Source organism: Gossypium hirsutum, chromosome A06 (genome assembly GCF_007990345.1).
Source record: "Gossypium hirsutum isolate 1008001.06 chromosome A06, Gossypium_hirsutum_v2.1, whole genome shotgun sequence".
Lineage (NCBI taxonomy): Eukaryota > Viridiplantae > Streptophyta > Magnoliopsida > Malvales > Malvaceae > Gossypium > Gossypium hirsutum.
Window position 1 is genome coordinate 87,815,069 of NC_053429.1, and position 20,853 is coordinate 87,835,921.

General features: G+C 34.0%; 1 non-coding gene across 1 annotated transcript; it reads left to right on the forward strand.

The window, feature by feature from the left end:
- Positions 1-5,894: 5,894 nt before the first annotated feature.
- LOC121231148 (small nucleolar RNA R71) lies at positions 5,895-6,001 on the forward strand. Its single transcript, XR_005929216.1, has one exon. It is a non-coding gene; the product is annotated as a small nucleolar RNA R71 (small nucleolar RNA).
- Positions 6,002-20,853: the final 14,852 nt, after the last annotated feature.

The following is a 20,853-nucleotide window of genomic DNA, read 5'->3' on the forward strand; positions in this document are numbered from 1 at the left end:
AATTATGTATTCCGGCTATGTATGAATAAGGATCGTACATGGTAGTATAATGAATTATGCATTATTAAAGATGAACTTAGTGAAATGAAGATGATAGAAGAAGATGCATGAAAATTTTACGAATAAGTATTTGGTTCGGTAATATCTCGTAACCCATTCTAGCGATGGAAACGGGTTAGGGGTGTTACACATACTATGGTAGCTACATACATGTTAATGGTTTTTCAAATAATGCCTAACATTTGGAGTATACCAAGGTAAGATTATAAACGTGCATTCATGTAATGATATGACATGTTGAATGATAGAGTTTCCTTAATTTGAATGCTTGAAATTCTTGGTATTTGGATGTGAGTTTAAGTGCAAGTCATTGGTGTGATTTTGGGTGAAAAATGAAGCTAGAAATGGCTTTATTTTGTGTACACGGGCAGACACACGGGTGTGTGTCTAGCCCCTATGCATGGGCATATGCTTAGGCCATGTGTCTCCTGCACCTTAAATTTGAGAAACATTATACTCAGAATTGAGCACACAGACAAAGACACGGGTGTGTCTTGTCCGTGTGAAATCTTATCCTAATTTCGAAGAATTTAATTGATCATACGGCTTACTCACACAGACGTGTGGCCGGCTGTGCGCACAAGTCAGAGAGTTACACGCAGTCAAACATGGCATGAAGCACGGGTGTGTCCCAGGGTCACACGAGGGTGTCCCTTGGACCACTCGGGCGTCTGAGCCCTGTAACTTAGAAAATTTTTTGTAATTTCGTGAAAATTTCTTAGAGTTTCCGATTAAGTCTCGAATTGATTCTAATGCTCGTAGTGGGCCTCGAGGGTCCATCTAAGGGACGATATTAATAATCTAGATTAATAAATAGTAATTTAAATGAATTATTTGAAAAATGTTCTGATAGTTCGGGCAATGCTCCATAACCCTGTTCCAGCAACGGATACAGTTAAGTGGTGTTACACCTTTGATAATTCCTAAATAACCTAAGTTTTAGTCTTCATAACGTCAATTATTTCTTTTTAATTTCATGCAAAAAGTTTGTCAACTTCCCATGCAACGCCATCCAACCTTAAGCATATAACTCTTATTTTTATTTTTTTAGTAACTCCATATTTTTAAAGTTTGAAAAGGTGAAACTCCTAAAGTTATTGTGATTAACTCTCACTAACACTCTTGTCCACCTCATGAATGCTTTTTCCGAAGGTCTTACCTTGTGACCGTCCACTCCTTCTCCCTTTCATCTCCTCATTTGTTTTGTTTTCTTACAATTTTCCATCTTTGCTCCTCCCCTTCCTCCACCTTATGCGACCAAAAAAAGGTTGCTCCTCCTTGAAGTTTCTTCTACTTATCCTTCGATTTTAACTACAAACCAAATCACCACCATACAACCACCATATCACCACTATTCAACCACCTTAGCACCACCGCATCAAAACCGTACCACCACTCTTGTAGGACCACCCAAAAATTGATTTCTTTACTTGCTTTTATTATCTTCTATTAAATATTTATGGAGTTAATAATTAAATGCCTGAGGTTTCAATTTGGAAATTTTATTGTTTATTTAGTTAAATAAAGAAAAAGGACTAAACTGTGAAAGTCGTAAAATCTAGTTATAATTAAATTATAATGATTAAATGGTGTAAATCACAAAAGTGGAATGGTTTAAATGGAAATTATACCATTATTAATTGGCAGGGATGGTCAAGGCTTGAAATATGCTAAAAATGTATAATTAATTGATGGGAAATTTTGTAATTAAATAAAAAATAATTTAAGTAAAATAAAACAAAAAAAATGTATCATCTTCCAAAATGGGTTTTGACCAAAATTGAAGGGAAGAAAGCACCATTGAAGGCTAAAAGGTTTGACAACATTAATTTCTTTTCATATCAAGAATTGAATCATACGGAGAATAACTAGGGAAAAGAGAAAATCGCGGATTAATCCATATGAGTCAACCGAAAGCGTAGTCTAGGTAAGCCAATAGTATAAAATGTACACATGTTTTTATTTATATATTGTGTTAATATGTGTTTATTTAATTGTATTAATATGAAAATTTTGCTTTTAAGTTATAAAACTTTAAATATTGCAATTTAGGACAAATGAGAAATAAATATTCGATAATTGGTGAATGTCATGATTATTTGCTATTGAAATGAGTTTGATGAATTTATAATGTGTGTATGGGAATTGTGAAGTGCCACTAATTGTTTATGTCTAGATTTCAATTATAATGCCCGATTGAATGTAGTAAACGATTAAGATGCGATTGGTATGCTAATAGGGTTTGTACGCTCGCTTGTGCGGGACTGCACTTTAGTGCCACTGTATTTGCACTATGGTGCCTTGTTAGCAATTCGATTCTCTCTAGTGTGTTTTGGGGGAAACCTGAGTATCTAAATCAATTTGTTATAGTTCAACGAGCTATTAAACTTTATGTTTAAATGTTAAATTACTCTTTAAGTTGGATTTATGTATAATGATATGTTTGTGTATTTATGTATATGCATGGAGGTATTGATTGCTTTGGATTGAGCTATTAGGTATATTAAATTATATGATTAAATGTTTTGGTACTAATGATATATGATTTTGGAAATGGTTGTCAGGATTATAATGATTTAAGTTTAGTTGGTGATCAGTTATAAGTTAAAGTATGTTAAATTGAATTTTAAATATGGACTTACTAAGCTTCACATGTTTACTTGTTTTTTGTTTTGTTTTCTGTAGTGAATGTTTTGTAGAATGGGTCAAACGAATCAATTTCAATGCTTACACTATCCAGACACTTTTCGGTAGCTTTTTTGTCTTTAGGTTATTTTGGTTGTGGCATGTATATAGGGTTTTTATTGTAATTAAGGTTAACATGTTAGTTGATTTGTAATTAAGATTATATGGTTATGAGTTTGTAAACTATGTTTCATATTAATACTATCTTGGTATGAAATGTTTGTGCCATTGTTTAGGCATTGTTTTGGTTTGGTATCTTTAATAATGTTTAAAATCTGGTATGGTTAATATGGTAGGTAATTTATGATGTTGGATATGTTTGGTAGCTATTGGAATGTGTTTTCGTATTTGAAAATTGTGAACTTGGTTGATAATTGAATAACATGTGTATGATGGTAATATTTTAGGTAATTGATAATTGTATTTCTATAACAATTTTGGTGTCAATGAGGACACATTGGTTTGACACATAAGTTGTATGGATTAGGTATGTTTTAGGTGTGTTAAATGTATTTTTGAATAGGTCATTTTGGCTGGAAATGGGATGGCTACATGTCCAAGAAAGAATGGTTGTTTTGGCATGAAAAGAAAGTCTTTTAGCTACATATGGCCTAGGACACGGGCTGTCATACGGTCGTCTGCCACACATGGCCTCTTCACACGTTCATGTGTCTTATTGAATTTTAGGAGCATGGTAGTAACACGGTCTTAGAAAGTTACACGGCCTGGCAGCACATCTGTCTGACCTATTATTGAATACATACATGACTTCGCAGATGGTCTGTGACACTACCGTGAGACACTACTTTGAATACCCACACGGGCGGACACATGGGCCATGACACAATCGTGTGTTCCTAATATCTTAGTTCCCCGACAACAGCGCCAAAAACTTGATGTGATATGAATCGTGATAAGTTTTATAATTTAAGAATGTTCGTTCTTAAAAACTAACTATTATCACTACAAAGGCAAGCGCACCTTATCGAATAGTAGTATAGCTTATGGCAAGACCAGGATGTCGAACCTAAACGAACTAAAAGTACTAGTATTAACTTTCTTTTTATTATCTTTCCTGAAAATAAAGGGATTTGTTTTATCTAAACTAATTACTAAACAAAGAATGCACAGAAAGTAAATTGGGGAAATAACTTTTTGGAAAACTGATTGATTTGGACAATACCTAAGGGAAAAATCCACCTAGACTTTACTTATTAATGACTCTGAATCAGACGATTTATTCACTTGATTTGATCTGTAGAAATCCCTAAGTTATATTATTATCTCTCTCGAGACTAACAACTTCTGACCCTAGGTTGATTAATTGGAATTTCTTTCTAATTAAAACCCCTAGTGTTGCATTAACTCGATCTATGGATTCCTTTATTAAGTTTCACCCTAATCCGGTAAAATTATGTCACCCTTTCTCTAGGCGTGAAATCAACTCCACTTATTTATGTTAGATCTACTCTTAGATAGGGACTTATGCTCCTCTGAATAATCACATCCATACTTGAATCAATATCCTAGAATATTAAAGCAAGAATTAAGAACTCATAATTAAGAACAAGTCAAATATTTATCATACAATTCAGATAATAATAACAAGATCCGACTTAGGTTTCATTCCCCTTAGGTATTTAGGGGGTTTTGTTCATATTTATGAAAGAAAACATCTCAAAAGAATAATGATAACAAAACATAAAGAAAACCCAAGAATTCTTGAGGGGAATTGAATGGAGATCTTTAATCTTAAAGGTGAATCTGACTTCTGAGATGGATCAATCGGCTTTCTTCGAGTAATTCCTTGTCTCCTACTCCCCGTCTGTGTTTTTGGTACCTCCTTGGGTGTTTATATAGGCTTTAGAATGCTTCTAAACCCTCAAATGTGGCTTTTTTTCCAAATAGGACTACACTTGGGCTCAACAAGGACACACCCGTGTGACATTCCCGTGTCCGATTGCTTTAAATGGTGTCTTAGTCTGTTGAATGGACACGGACATGTGAACTACCCATGTGAGGAAGTCCAGGCGATGTTGATTTCCCATGTTGAACCATTTTCTCTGTTTTTGGCTCGTTTCTCGCTCTTTTTACTCTCCTATGCTCTCCTAAGTATAAAACATGAAATTAAAGGATTAGGAGCATCGAATTCACCAAATCTAAGGATAATTCATCCAAAAATATGCTAAGGATGGGATAAAAATATGTATAAATTACGATTTATCAAATACCCCCGCACTTAAGCGTTTGCTTGACCTCAAGCAAAGTCCTCAACTTACAATCAAAATAAATTCTTCTCAACTTATAATTCTCATCAACATAAATGGTAAATTTGACATGCAAGGACACATATTTTAAAAGCCAAGCCAATTAGGTGCTTTAACATTTAGCACTCAACTTTTACACCTTACGCGATTTAATCATTTTTCTTAATTAAGCATAGAAACAGACAAATTTAATCATAGAAATTCTGCAGATGTAAATTCACATATCACAGACATAGAAAATAATATTAAAATATTTTTTTAGACTCAAATTTATGGTCCCGAAACCACTATTCTGACTAGGGTTAAAACCGGACTGTTACAAACTTTGTTAGCATCTCCTCAAGGTTCGGTTTCTTTTCCTGTTGGTAAGGTGGTTGTTGAAAACCCAGAGGATGTTGTGGCCTTTGATTCCCTTGACCACCCCATGAGAAGTTGGGATGGTTCCTCCAACCTACATTATATGTGTCACTACATGTGTTATTTTGAGATCTAGAATTATTTATAGCTATATATTGAACTTGTTCCTCCGCAGCGCTAAGATTGAAAGGTTGATATTCTGTGTACGCTCCTCCTCCATTAGAATCACACCTTATCACAAAATATACCTTAATAGAACCATATAAACCGTCACTCTTTTTATTTAAAAGTTCTACCTGGTTAGATAGCATAGTAACCGCATCAAAGTTGAAGACACCGGCTGCTTTTGTCGGCTTTATTCTCATGACTTGCCACTGATAGTTATTCAGTGACATCTCTTCAATAAATTCGTAAGCCACTTCTGGTGTTTTGTTATTGATAAACCCACCAGTAGCCACGCTGATAAGTTTCCTTGTTGAGGGGTTCACACCGTTGTAAAACGTCTAAACCTGTAGCCAAAGTGGTAACCCATGGTGAGGGCACCTTCTCAAAAGATCCTTGTATCTCTCCCATGCATCATAGAGTGTTTCTAAATCCATCTTTACAAAAGAAGAGATTTCATTCCTCAACTTAGCCATTTTAGCTGGCGGAAAATATTTAAGTAGAAACTTTTCGGTCATTAAAAATATTTAAGAGATTTCATCCCTCATGGTAACGAGTTCAACCACTATTTAGCTTTGTTCCTTAACGAAAAGGGAAACAATCGAAGGCAAATGGAATCATTAAAAATGCCATTGATTTTAAGAGTGTCTCAAAACTCTAGAAAATTTTCCAAGTGATTGTTTGGATCCTCATCCTGCAAACAATCAAATTCAACAAAGTGCTGTATCATTTGAATTGTGTTAGGTTTCAGTTCAAAATTATTTGCAGCAATAGCAGGTCTAAATATACTTGACTCAGTTCTTGTTAAATTAGGTTTAGCATAATCATACATAGTGTGTGGAGCAGGATTATAATTTGCTGGATCAGCAACAATCGCAGGAGGTAGCAGATTTTCCTGATTTTCAACCATCTCCTCGGTTGTGGCATGAATTTCATCCTCATGCTCTTCCTCTGTGTATCTTAGGCTTCATTTTATTTCTCTTCGGTTTCTGCAAGCTATACGATTGATTTCACTATCAAAAAGTAATGGTCCCGATGAGATTCTTCTAGTCATGCACTATAAAAACCTACCAGAAGCGAATAAACGAAAAATTAGAAAAGAAAATAAAAATTTAAATTGCAAGAAAAATAAAATGGCTAAATTAATAAAAAATCGAGTGTTCCTAATATCTTAGTTCCCTGGCAACGGCGCCAAAAGCTTGATGTGATGTGAATCGTGATAAGTTTTATAATTTATGAATGTCTATTCTTGAAAACTAACTATTATCACGACAAAGGCAAGCGCACCTTATCAAACAGTAATATAGCTTATGGCAAGACCGGGATGTCGAACCCAAACGAACTAAAAGTACTAGTATTAACTTTCTTTTTATTATCTAGGCTAAAAATAAAAGGGATTGTTTTATCTAAACTAATTACTAAACTAAGAATGCACAGAAAGTAAATTGGGGAAATAAATTTTGGGAAAACTAAATGATTTGGACAATATCTAAGGGAAAATCCACCAGACTTCAGTTGTTATTGACTCTGAACCAGACGATTTATTGACTTGACTTGATCCGTAGAAATCCTTAAGTTATATTATTATCTCTCTAGAGACTAACAACATCTAACCCTAGGTTGATTAATTGAAATCTCTTTCTAATTAAAACCCCTAGTGTTGCATTAACTTGATCTATGGATTCCCTTATTAGGTTTCACCCTAATCTGGTAAACTTATGTCACCCTATCTCTAGGGGTGCAATAAACTCCGTTTAATTATGTTAGATCCACTCTTAGACAGGGACTTTTGCTCGTCTGAATAAGCACATCAATACTTGAATCAATATCCTAGAATATTAAAGCAAGAATTAAGAACTCATAATTAAGAACAAGTCAAATATTTATCATACAATTCAGATAATAATAGCAAGATCCGTCTTAGGTTTCATTCCCCTTAGGTATTTAGGGGGTTTAGTTCATATTTATGAAAGAAAACATCTCGAAACAATAATGATAACAAAACATAAAAAAAAACCAAGAACTCTTGAAGGGAATTAAAGGGAGATCTTCAGTCTTGAAGGTGAAATTAAAGGATTAGGAGCATCAAATTCACCAAATCTAAGGATAATTCATCCAAAAATATGCTAAGCATAGGATAAAAATATGTATAAATTCTGATTTTTTAGTTACCAAATATAAGGACTTCGCCGGCCGGGCCATTATAATTCTCTCCCAATTAGAAAATTTCTTCCTTGATATTCATACCTATGAATAGCTGAGGACACCGATCTTTCATTAAACTTTGTCTTTCCTGGGTAGCTTACTCAATATTAGGATTTCTCCATAATACTTTCACTAATGGAATCCTCTTATTCCTTTCACCTCTCTTGTCAATATACAAATAGGCTTTTCTTCATATGACAAGTTTGGTGCCACCTCGAAATCTTCAATCTGAACCACATGATCCAGATTTAATTGATATCTTCTCAACATAGACACATGAAACAAATTATGGATCTTTCATAACTCTAGAGTTAAAGCCAATTTATATGTCACTAGTCCAACCTGCTCTAAAACTTCATATGGCCCTATAAATTGTGGACTCAATTTTCCTTTCTAACCAAATCTTATAATTTTCTTCCAATGATTGACTTTTAAGGACATTTTATCAGCAACTTCAAAAGAAATCTCTTTCCTCTTTAGATCAACATAAGTTTCCTGACAATCTTGAGTAGCTTTCAGATTACTACAGACGATGGAGACTTTTTCTTTTTTTTTCTCATACTATCTCAGGACCTAAAAATTTTCTTTCATTAAGCTCCATCAAACATGTGTTCTTTCTAAACCTGCTTTTATACAGAGCTTCAAATAGAGACATATGCAGACTAATATAATGATTGTTATTGTACACAAATTCTGTTGGATTCGATGCCCTAATTGTAGTATTTTCGTCAATACACACTAGTAATTTTTTTTGAAAAAATTGGTTAATAAAAAAAATTCATTGATTTCATTAATATACTTTGTATAATTTTCCTCACATGGTTTTTGCTCGCAAAGAAAATGGAAACAAATATTGCTCATTAGTTGTCTAATGTTTAACTAATATTAAGCAGTATTATGTGGTCGGATCGTATTACAGAAAGGCAATTTGTATTAGTAGGCGAACCTAAACATGTCTTTAGTCTAATAAAAATGAGCAAACCAATTGAAAAACTAATATGTTATCTATCAAGTCCAATTGGGGAGATGCATTGTCATGGGCATCGAAGCAAATAACTCTGAGAAGATAGAGACATAAATGTGACTGACTGGATTGATAGTACATCAGACAGGACCCAAGCAGAATAGATCTTGAATCCTTCACTTGTGACATTTATAGTGTGGCATACCTAAATCCTGAATGGATGACAAACTATGTATGTGTGACTCATACACTGTGATGTAAGTAAAAACCTGAGTTCAAATAAATAAGGAACCAAAAGATGGTATGTTGGGTGTATGAATTTTGTAGTATGTAATGTCATTTACAATAGTTGAATTCATAACCCAAAAAATGGGTAAATGATATTCTCTCGTTGGGATTACATGATTGATGGAAAGTAAACTTGACCACAAGTCGTATGTCTTTGTGATGGATGACTTGATCACTATTTGATAGTGATTGACTTTTTATGAAGGAAGATGTAATGGTTACCATCAGATAAAATAAGATCATATTGGGAGAATGGATATTATCCTAAAAATATCAACGATATCCTATGAGGGTAACACATTTATTCCAAGGTCCTATGATGAGCACTGAGTAGTGGCTTTCATAATGGCATGTCGTTGAGGACAGCTCAATCACAGTACTATAATGGAATGACTTCATGATTAGATGATTTTATAATTAATAGGAAAAATTTTGAAACTTAATTATAAATTATTTGAGCCTCAACTACATATGTCCAACCAGTCCCTTCGCTAGCTCATTAAAACTAGAAATGAATTTCGTGTTTGAATAGAAATGAACGGATTTTAATGGAAAAAGAGAAACGGGAAACATTTAGGAATGGTTATGTTTTTCTTCGAAATGGAAAAATGAAATCATTTGGAAATGAATGTAGGTTTCAAAAAATGGAAATGGAAATAAGAATGGAAATTTGTAATCCTATATAGGATTACTTAAAAAATGATGGAATAATTATTTTTTGTTTTTTGATTATTTTAAAGGTCAAAAATGAAAATAAACCATTCAATCATAGTGAACATGTTGAGTTGTGACATATTGAACGACATTTCTCGAAATTTTACTAGGGGTAAAATAGTTAAAGTTTTAGCTAGGGTAAAATTGTCAAAATTTTATTGAAGTAAAATTGGGATGAGAAAATCCTTTAATATGTAAATATTAAAGTTTAGTTTGGGAAATAGAAAACTAAATCAGTTTGGATCACATTATAGAGTACTGGGTCAAAAAGGTCCAAGAAGTACTTGTAATTGGACTCGATGTGAGCGAGGCCCCAAACCCCTCATATAACATAAAGGGGGTGACAAACCTAGTAAAAATACAATGGTTAGTTGTTCACCCCTCTCCTACTCTAAGTAGGATATGGTTGAGTAGTGGTTGTCTTGAGTTTGTACGATGATAAAGAAATTGAAATGCACATCAGAAGATAGTCTCTTGTATGACATATCTTTTCTAGAATTAGAAGCCTACCAGTGGTGGGGAACTTTGATTAGTGAAACTCTTGAAGAGATGATTGATTGTGAATTCTTCCCAAAAAAGTTCAGAGAAAGGTATGTGCACCAAATGTATGTAGAGTGAATGAATAAAGTCTAACATCCCAAATTAGGGTCTAGTCAAAACAGTGGTTTTGAGACCACAAATTCAAAAAAAGAAATAATTATTTTATTATTATTTGATGATCCATGATATGATTGTATGTTTGTGTGAAATTTTCAAGAAGAAATTTTATGCCTAAAGTGTTTAATTTGAAGTTAGGGACTAAATTGAATAAGTTGCAAAACTTGAGTTCCATAAGCTGTAAGCATGAAATTGGTATGGACTATTATTGGAGGTCCTTAAATAGTAATTTGACCAAGTTCTAAAATTTTGGACAAAAGTGGGCATGAATAGGAAACAATTGAAAGAAAAGCCTTAAGGGCATTTTGGTTATTTAGTAATTAAAAGAATGAAAAGGGAAAAATCAAGCAAAATTTACTCATCTTCTCCATGCCATAGCCAAAATTTTCATGCTCACCATAGCTAGGGTTTCTTCAACTTTCAAGCTCAATAGTAAGTGCATCATAGCCCCGTTTTTAATGTTCTTTACATTTTTGAAGTTGTCATCAATCGATCTAGCTATTTCTACCATTTTTTTTAGCTAGAGTTCATGTTCAAAAACTTACCCATGTGTGAAATGCATGTATTTAGATGTTTATAGGAAGAATATGAAAGTTTGATGTGTGATAAACATCTTTTACAAAGTGATTTATCCATGAAAAAACCTAAAAGGGACCAATTTGTAAAAGTTGTAAAATGGGTAGTAAATATGTAAAATAAAGAAAAATGTGGGCTTCTTGGAGTAGAAATATGAATCGGCTAGGCTTGGGTAACAAACAAAATACATGTATTTTGTTTTAAGAGCCTAAGGACCAATTTATAAATAAGTGAAAAGTTAGGGGTAAAAAGGTATTGTTACCAAAAAATGTGGTATGGGTCAATTTGAGCAGTGTATGTATTAAACAAGTTAAATTTGACATTATAGATCAAGAAAAAAGAGATTCGGGTCTTGACCAGGGAAAAAACAAGGTTTAAAGAGAATAGGTTCGTTTTCATCATTTTGTACCGAGGTAAGTTCATATAAAAATAATGTGATGTTATGTTATATTTCCGATGCTTGAGTGTTATATGAATTTAAATTTTTTAATGCTATTAAGAGTTATTCTTTGATTGCTCTATGAGTAAGTGATTGGTATTATGTACATTGAGATCGACATTACGAGCAAGCTTGACAAAGAAATGATATCGAAAAATCCTGTTTGAACCTTAAGAATAGTTTAGGGTACAAGTGACATGATACTAGGAACCATGTGATTTATGAGCTCATGATATATGTGATATATGTTTATGTGGTTCCGGGTGCTAGTCTTGTATGTCCTACCGGTGGCTGGGTAGTCCGGCATGTGTTGCGGATACCTGACAACATGTGTGAGCAGCCCATGTAGCTACGTCTTGACCGACATCTTGTGTGAGCAGACCCGTTAGTATCTTTAGCTATGTGTGTGGCACTTATGTGTGAGTCTTCCGTGTATCCAATAGTATTTCGAGTGTTCAATGGGTAAATAATCGAGTAGCTTGACAGAAGACCCAAGGGGTAAGTCAATGAGAAGAATGAGTAAGAGATTATGTTATGAGTTGATACAGGTATGTATACTGAACTCATGAGTAATGCCTTAGTATGTTATGAACTTATGACAATGTTGTTTATGTGATGAGTAAGTTTAAGCGATTTGATAAAATACAAATTTCTATTCATTATGTTGAATGTATGTTAAATACTTCTTTAGATAGCATGTTATTTGCATATGGACTTACTAAGCGTTAATGTTTACCCCATTTCCTTTCCATCTTTTATAGTGTTGCCAAGCTAGCACTGGGATCGAAGGACGTCGAAGACTTGGTCATTTTGTTATGTGTCATATTGATTAGCCAAATGAGTTGGCTCATGATGGTATTATGACTCATTTTGTATAAGGCCATGAGATGTAGCTTATATTTGCTTCTCGGGTTGTAACCCTAATTATTTATGCATGCATGCAATGTGTTTATGCTTGTGATGTGGTTGGTGGTTAGTTGCTGGAAATGGATGTGATAAATGGCACATATGCTTAATGAATGAATTGGGACTAATAGGTATGACCATGTTCATGGTATAATTGAGTAGCTAGAAGGTAGGTTTTTAAGGATGAATAAATATGAAATTGATGTGGAATGCCATATGAAAGCATGATGGTTTGAGCATGTGATATGTTGACAATTCAAAGTCATGGATTAATTATGATTGTGAGTATTTGAGTGACTAAATATGCTATGTTGCGTGCCATCAAAAATGTATAAGTGAGTGAGCTTTTAAGGGTGGCAAGTGGCTTGGAAAATAGCCTTCAAGATGTCCACACGGGTTGACAAACGGGCATGTGTCTAGGTCTTGTACGACAAACGGTCTGCCCCATGGGCGTGCGATCTGGCCGTGTGTCCCCTGCACCCTAATTTGGCAAAATAGAATGCCCAGTAGTAAACTCACGGGCAGAGAAATGACTGTGTCTCTCAACCGTGTAAAGGACAGGGCCTCAGGACATAGGCGTGTGCCCAGGCCGTGTGAAGTCTACAATTAATTTTTAGAATTTAATTTGCCACACGACCTAAGCACACGGGTGTGTGACTTCGCCGTGTCACCCTATTTGTGTTGATAACGTCATAAATAGAGACTTACACGGGCTGAGGACACGGGCGTGTCTGAAGCCACATGGGCATGTGTGATCACACTGTCTATCCATACGGGCGTGTGACCTTGTTGCATGAAAATTCTATAAGTTTTCCCAAAGTTTTCTAAAGTACTCAGTTTAGTCCTGAGCTATACCTGATGCATGTTTTCGGTCTCGTAGGCACTATAGGGGACAATTTTCATATGTATGAATGAATTTAATTTGAATGAAATTTTATGGCCTGGTTTTGTATGTTTGCTAGTGTCTAAGTCTGGTAATGCCTCGAATTTCGTCCCTACGTCAGACACGGGTAAGGGGTGTTACATAAAGAATTTTGATATCTGGCACAAGGGAGAATGTTTGTGATGGGATATGAATGGGAATATTTAAAGCTTAGTCGTTATGCTAAGAACATGTTCTAGTCAGAAAAGGAAATGTATGACAAGTTTGAGTGGGGCTTAAGAGATTAAATTGGTGCTTTGTACGCTGCTTTTGAATGTAAAAGTTTAGCAGCTATTACATCCAAAACTCATAATCTAGAAACCATTATTAAAAAAAATAGCAGGAATTTTAAGAGAGAAAGTGTAACACCCCTTACCCGTACCCGAGGCCGGGATAAGGTACGAGGCATTATCGAACAAACATACAAACATTAAACTAAAATACGGGCCATAAAATTTTATTCATATTTCAAAACATTCATTCACTTACACATAGTCCCTTATTTGAGTCTACGAAGCCCAAAATATACTTTAGAAAGGGTTCGGGACTAAACCGAGAACTTATGAAAATCTTGGAAATTTCATGCTTTAAGGCTCTACACGCCCGTGTCCCAAAGTCGTGTTCCATACACAGCTGAGACACATGGCCGTGTCTCTGCCTGTGTGGAATATACCTAGGCTATTTTCCAAGCTTTGGTCAACCTTAATCTCTTACACACTTATACAAAATCAAAAGCATATAACATGGTATTCATTTAACGATTAAATATTCTCAATTAAACCACAATCATAGCATTTGTATGTCATCATACATGTGTCTCTCATACTCATTTTACCTTGTTTATTATAGTACCACTTATACATTTATACCAAGATTATCATCTTACCAAATATCTTCAGCTTAATCATCAAGCATTTATATTTAAAACTAGATCATATCTTTATAAAATACCACAATTCAGATGCGCAAAATAACATGTTTGCCTGAAACATTTCAATTCAACTACATACCCAACAAGCATTACATTGAGACTAGTCATATATATATATGTCATGACACATATCATTCTCTTTCTGTTTTCTTATAAACACATATCATTTATTTCATTATATCAATATTTCATATACCATAGTTTCCATGTATTTCACATATATTTATTTTCCTCCTCCTCCTCTCCATACCACATCCTTAATGTATATAGCATTCTTGTAAGTACGATTTCACGATTTACTAATAAATGCTCACATCAAACTGTCCACACGAGTCATACTCACTTACTTATTTATAATTTTAGCTACAGAGTTTAAAATTAAGATCCGTAAATTTCCCCTGAAACTAGACTCACATATCTTTCCACCATAAAATTTTCATAATTTTTGGTTTAGCCAATTAGTACAGTTTATTCATTAAAATTTCCCCTATTTCACATTCTGACAGTTTTGACCTCTCTTCACTAAAAATTAATTATCTCACAATACAGAAATCAGATAATGTTCTTGTCAATTTATCTTGAAAATAGACTCATTATGGATTTTAAAAATATAAGTTTAAGCCTTTAATTATTTTTATCCAAATTTTTTTGATTTTTCAAAGTCAGAACAGGGGATCGCGTAATCATTCTAAACCAGTCTCACAAAAACATAATATCTCAAAATATAGAACTCCTTTTCTTGCTCTATTTCTTTTAGATGAAAATATACTCATTAGTATTTAATTTTATATCTAACTCAGTCTCTGATTCAATTTATACTATTTTTGATGATATTTCAAAATCACATCACTGCTACTGTCCAAAACAGTTTTATTGCTAATTCACTCTTTCACACTTTCTTTGTATTAACCTCATTTTAACATACATATCACAAATCATTTTCACCACATTTCATACATCACAAGTATAGGCCCATGATCACAAGGTCACCATAAAATCATCCTCATGTATAACTTGCTTGTTTATAACCTCACCACATCCTGGTCACTTAATGAACACATCATTCACATAATCAAGTTCCTGCACTTAATCATCACAAAACTCACAAAGCAATACATAAAGATTCTCCTGTTGAACACTTCGGATCAATCCTCGATACTTGGTGGTTTCAGCATATAGCTCCACCCATCATATAGTTCGGCTCTCTTGTACACATGGTGAACACTCAGTACCACCCATGTGACCTAGCCAATTTATCTCGTAGCTCTCTTCTCTACATGGTGTCCTTCACCTGGAGCCACGTATGCGACCTAGCTACATATATCACGTAGCTCTCTTATCTACATGGTGTACACATAGTATCACCCATGCAACCTAGCTACATCATAATGTCATGTAGCTCTCTTGTACACATGATGTGCACTCAGCACCATACATGTGACCTAGCTACATACTACCTGTATCATCCAATCTTTCTGAAGGTTCAACCAGGATTTCTCTCTCTTTTCCAACAATTTCACCAATCAAGCAATTATCCACAAACATATTTCCAATATTATTATAAAATATCATAATAAAAGAAATATTGATGTATTACTTACATATAAACTTACATCTCATTTAATATCAAGGCAATAACATTAAATTACACATTGCCTTGTTAAAAATCATATGAACTTACAATTTCCCATAATATCCATAATCATAGAAATCACATTTATGTATGATAATTCAATGCACTTCATGTACCATAGACATATTTTTAAATCAATTCATAAACTTGGCACCATAATCATTTAATTTAATATAATTCAATTAATTCACTAAATTTAACTTTCAAATATAAATTACAGCATTATTGCTGTATTATTATCATACCAACTTACATACTTTCAACACCTCGGAAATCATAATGAATATATCAATTTTGCATTGAAACATGCATAAATTAATGCTTATTATACATATGAACTTACTCGATACTAAAATGATCATTTTACCAACTTTCCCAATTTTCGATTTTTATCTCATTCTAGATTCAAATCTCATTTTTTGGGATCTAAAACATCATATTGTACTTATTTAATTAATGTACTATTCAAAACACTCCTTAACTCAAACTTTGGAAAAATTACAATTTTGCCCCTAAACTTTTGCATACTTACACTTTTACCCTTAGGCTCGTGAATTAAACTTCATCCCTTATTCTAATGTTTTATGACATGGTGATCACTTTTCCCTTCTATGGCAACATCAAATTCTCACTCTAACATATACTTATGACTATTAGGTATTTTTACCGATTAAGCCCTTTTACTCGTTTTCACTCAAAACAGAGTAGCACAAGTTGTCTAACATAATTTAAAACCTCATATTCTATCATAAAACAGCAAAATAAACACATTTCACCTATTGGTATTTTTCCAAATATGAACCCTAGCTTAAATTATTGCTAGAATAAGCTTAATCAAATTACCGGGATTCCAAAAACGTAAAGAACTTGAAAAAACGGGATTAGAACGGACTTACTATTGAGCTTCAAAAGCTTGAAAACCCTATCCATGGCTTCCCCCATGCTAATTTCGGCCTCCATGAGAAAGATGAGTCAATTTTTGGCTTTATTTTCCCTTTTTATTTCTTTTAATTACCAAATGACCAAAATGCCCTTCCTTACTAAACTTTCAAAAATTCCATCCATGTCCAATTTTTTCCGTCACTTAGAAATTGGTAAAATTGCTATTTAAGACCTCCTAATTAATATTTCAAAGCAATTTCATACTAGAAACTTCTAGAATGCAAGTTTTGCAACTTATTCAATTTAGTCCCTAACTTCAAATTGAGCACTTTATGCATAGAATTTCTTCACAAAATTTTAACACAATCATGCAATCATATCATAGACCTAAAAATAATCATAAAATAATTATTTTTATCTCATATTTTGTGGTCCCAAAACCTCTGTTCCAACTAGACCCAATTTTGAGCTATTATAGAAAGAATGAAGAGAGGAATGTTTATCCCTCCACCTCTAGCAAGTTTTAAAAAGCGCAGAGGTCAAACTTCTTCAACTTCAAGAAGATATTCATAGCCTAAGAGTTTCAGGTATGAAATATTTCGTAGACCAGCTATTTCTGTGGCAACCTTTGAAGGGTCTAGAGTCATGAGAAACGTTAACTGTGAACATTATGAAAGAAGCCATGGAAGAGAATGTTGGAGACATTCTGAGGCAAGTTTTGGAAGTGGATCCAAATATCATTTGGTTAAGGATTGTCCCTCCAAAATAGATGCAAGTACAGAGCAGTCTGTTCATTGGCCTGAGAAGTTTCAGCAAGAGACTAGGGTTAAAGTGGCAGCAAACTTTGGCTCAATGTAGGGAGCATAAAGGAAAAATTTTAGTAAGCCTTGTTCTGGAGTGTCCGCCTGAGCGTGTGTAATGAAAGCAAAGGAAGATGCTGATCTACCAGAAGTTATAACAGGTAAATTTTCTTTCTTCAGAAATAGTATATATGCATTGATAGATCCAAGATCCACTCATTCTTATATTTTTACTAAGGTTGTAGAGGGTCCAAGTCTTGAAGTTGTATATTTTGAAATGATTATGTTAGTAACAAATGCACTAGGTCAGAGTATTGTGGTTAATAAGTTGATCAAGAATTGCTCACTGGTGCTTGGTGAGCACATTTTCTTGGAAAACTTTTTGTTACTAAGTTTCCATGAGTTTGACGCTAGTTGGGGTGGGATCGGCTGACTAGACATAATGTTATCGTAGACTATCATGCTAGAGGTGTATGGCTGTTGACCTCTGAAGGTAAGGAAGTTTTACTACCCAACGTACAGGTTGGTTTGGTGAACAAGATAATTTTTCTTGTATCCATCCGAAAATTGATAGTTAAAGGCACAAATGCTTATTTGGTGTACATTATGGATTCACCTAAGTCAACAAATGATATTTTTTAAGTTCAAGTTGTGAAGGAATTCCCATATGTGTTTCCAGGATAACTTCTAGGGATGTCACCTGAGATAGATGTAGAATTTCCATTTGAATTACAACATGGTACAACACCTATCTCATATACTCCTTACAAAATGGCACCAGTAAAACTTAAAGGGTTGAAAACACAGTTTCAGAATCTATTGGATTGGTGATTTATTAGATCAAACGTATCACGATGGGGTGCACTAATTCTTTTTGTGAAAAGAAAGATGGAACACTATGCCTATGTATAGATTATCACTAATGAATAAGGTAACTATAAAAAATAAGTATCCTTGCCTAGAATTGAAGACTTGTTTGATCAATTCTATAATGATACAGTTTTCTCTGAAATTGATTTCAGATTTGGATAGTATCAAGTGAAGATCAGAGGTGATAATGTCCTTAAGATTGCATTTCGAGCAAGGTATGGCCACTATGAATTCCCAATAATGCCCTTTGGCTTGACTAATGTGCCTGCAAAATTCATGGACTTGATGAATAGAGTGTTTTAGCCATATTTGGATCAATTTTTGGCAGTTTTTATTGATAACATTTTGGCTTACTCTAATAATGAGGTTGGTCATGACGAACATTTGAGAATTGTGTTAAGAACATCACATGAAAAATAGTTATATGCCAAGTTCAATAACTGTGAATTTTGGTTGAGAGAAGTACATTTTAAGGTCATGTGATCTCTACTAAAGGTATTAAAGTAATCCTAGTAAGGTGAAAGCAGTACTTGAATTGAATTTGTCTAAAAATGTCACTGAAGTTTGCAGCTTTTTAAGGCCAACAAGCTAGTACAGAAAGTTTGTGAAAGGATTTTCAATGTTGGCAACTCCTCCCACTAGACTGTTGAAAAATAAAGAAAGGTTTGAATGACCTGATAAGTGTTAGCAAAGTTTTGAGAAGCTGAAAGCATTATTGACTAAAGCTCTAGTTTTAGCACATTCAGTGTCTAGTATAGAGTATCAATTTAAATTGATGCATCTTTGAATGGGCTGGGATGTGTGCTTATGCAGAAGGGTAAGGTTATAACTTATGCATCACGCCAACTTAAACCTCATGAGAAGAACTATCCAACCCATGATTTGGAATTGGATGCAGTAGTATTGATGTTGAAGATATGGAGACGCTACTTGTATGGAGAAAAGTGTCATGTGTTCTCTAATCAAAAAATTCTGAAGTATTTGATGACACAAAAAGATCCGAATCTAACACCAAAGACATTGGTTGGAACTATTGAAAGATTATGATTTAACTAGTGTAGTATCCTGGAAAAAAAATGTTGTGGTTGATGTATTGAGTAGAAATATAGTGGCAGTATTAACATCTTTATGAGCCATAGTGAGTATGGTTGATGATGGATCATTATTGGCAGAGTTAACTATTAAGCTAACTTTTCTATTTCAGATTCTAGGAGAGCATATGAAGGATGCACAGTGTGATACATATAAACAACTTATGATGTTTGGTAGTGCAGCAAATTTTCGTCAGGGTAAAGATGGTGAATTCTGATTCATGAGAAGAACGTGTGTACCAGTTGGGAATAGTTTAAGGAAAGAATTGCTAAGGGAAGCTCATCCCTTTTCACTCCATCCTAGAGGTATCAAAATCTATAGAGATATAAAAAGCTTATATTGGTGGCCTGGAATGAAGAGGGAAATCACAAAATTGTTACAATTTGTCTAACTTGCCAAAGAGTTAAAGCAGAGTATCAAGTTCCCTCAAGTAAACTTTTTCCTTTAGAGATACCAGAGTGGAAATAGGATAGAATTACTATGGATTTTTTGCTAGGGCTACCTCTCAATCCTTTAAAGAAGAACTCAATTTGTGTAATAGTGGATCGGCTTACTAAATTAGCTCATTTTTTGCCAGCCCACACAACTTACTCACTAGAAAAGTTAGTAGAGTTCTATATTTCTAAAATAGTGCACCTACATGGAATCTCATTTTCCATAGTTTTAGATAGAGATCCAAGGTTTCCTTCAATATTCTAAAAGTAGCTGTAGGGACCATTGGAAACTAAGCTGCAATTCAGTATTGCATTCCACCCTTAGACAGATGGTCAGTTTGAAAGAGTTATTCAAGTTTTAGAGGATATGTTAAAAAGTTGTGTGATTGATTTTGGGTTGAACTAGGAAAGGTATCTTCCTTTGGTTGAACTTCATACAACAACAATTATCATGTCAGTCTAAAAATGTCTCTATTTGAAGCTCTGTGTGGTAGAAATTGTAGAACGACCACATGTTGGACGGAGAATAGTGAAAGAAAATTGTAAGTCTTCGTTAATCGTAGTTGTCTGAAAGTTGCACAGCATCGTCAAAAACCTATGTTGATCTGAAGAGGAAAAATATTTCTTTTACAGTTGGTGATACAGTGTTCTTAAAAGTTTCTCCTTGGAGGTAGATTATTAGATTTGGTCAGAAAGGAAAGCTAAGTCCACGATTTTTAGGGCCATATGAAGTTTTAGAGCAAGTTGAACTAGCAACTCACAAATTGGCTTTACCTCTAGAGTTACCAAAGATCCATAATGAGTTTCATGTGTCTATGTTGAGAAGATATCAATCAAATTTAGATCATGTGGTGCAGATTGAAGATTTAGAGGTGGCACCAAATTTTTCATATGAAGAAGAGCCTATTCGTATCTTGGAAAAAGTGGTGAAAGAGCTAAGGAATCAAAGGAATCCATTAATGAAAGTATTATGGAGAAATCATAGCGAAAGAGAAAGTTTAATGAAAGA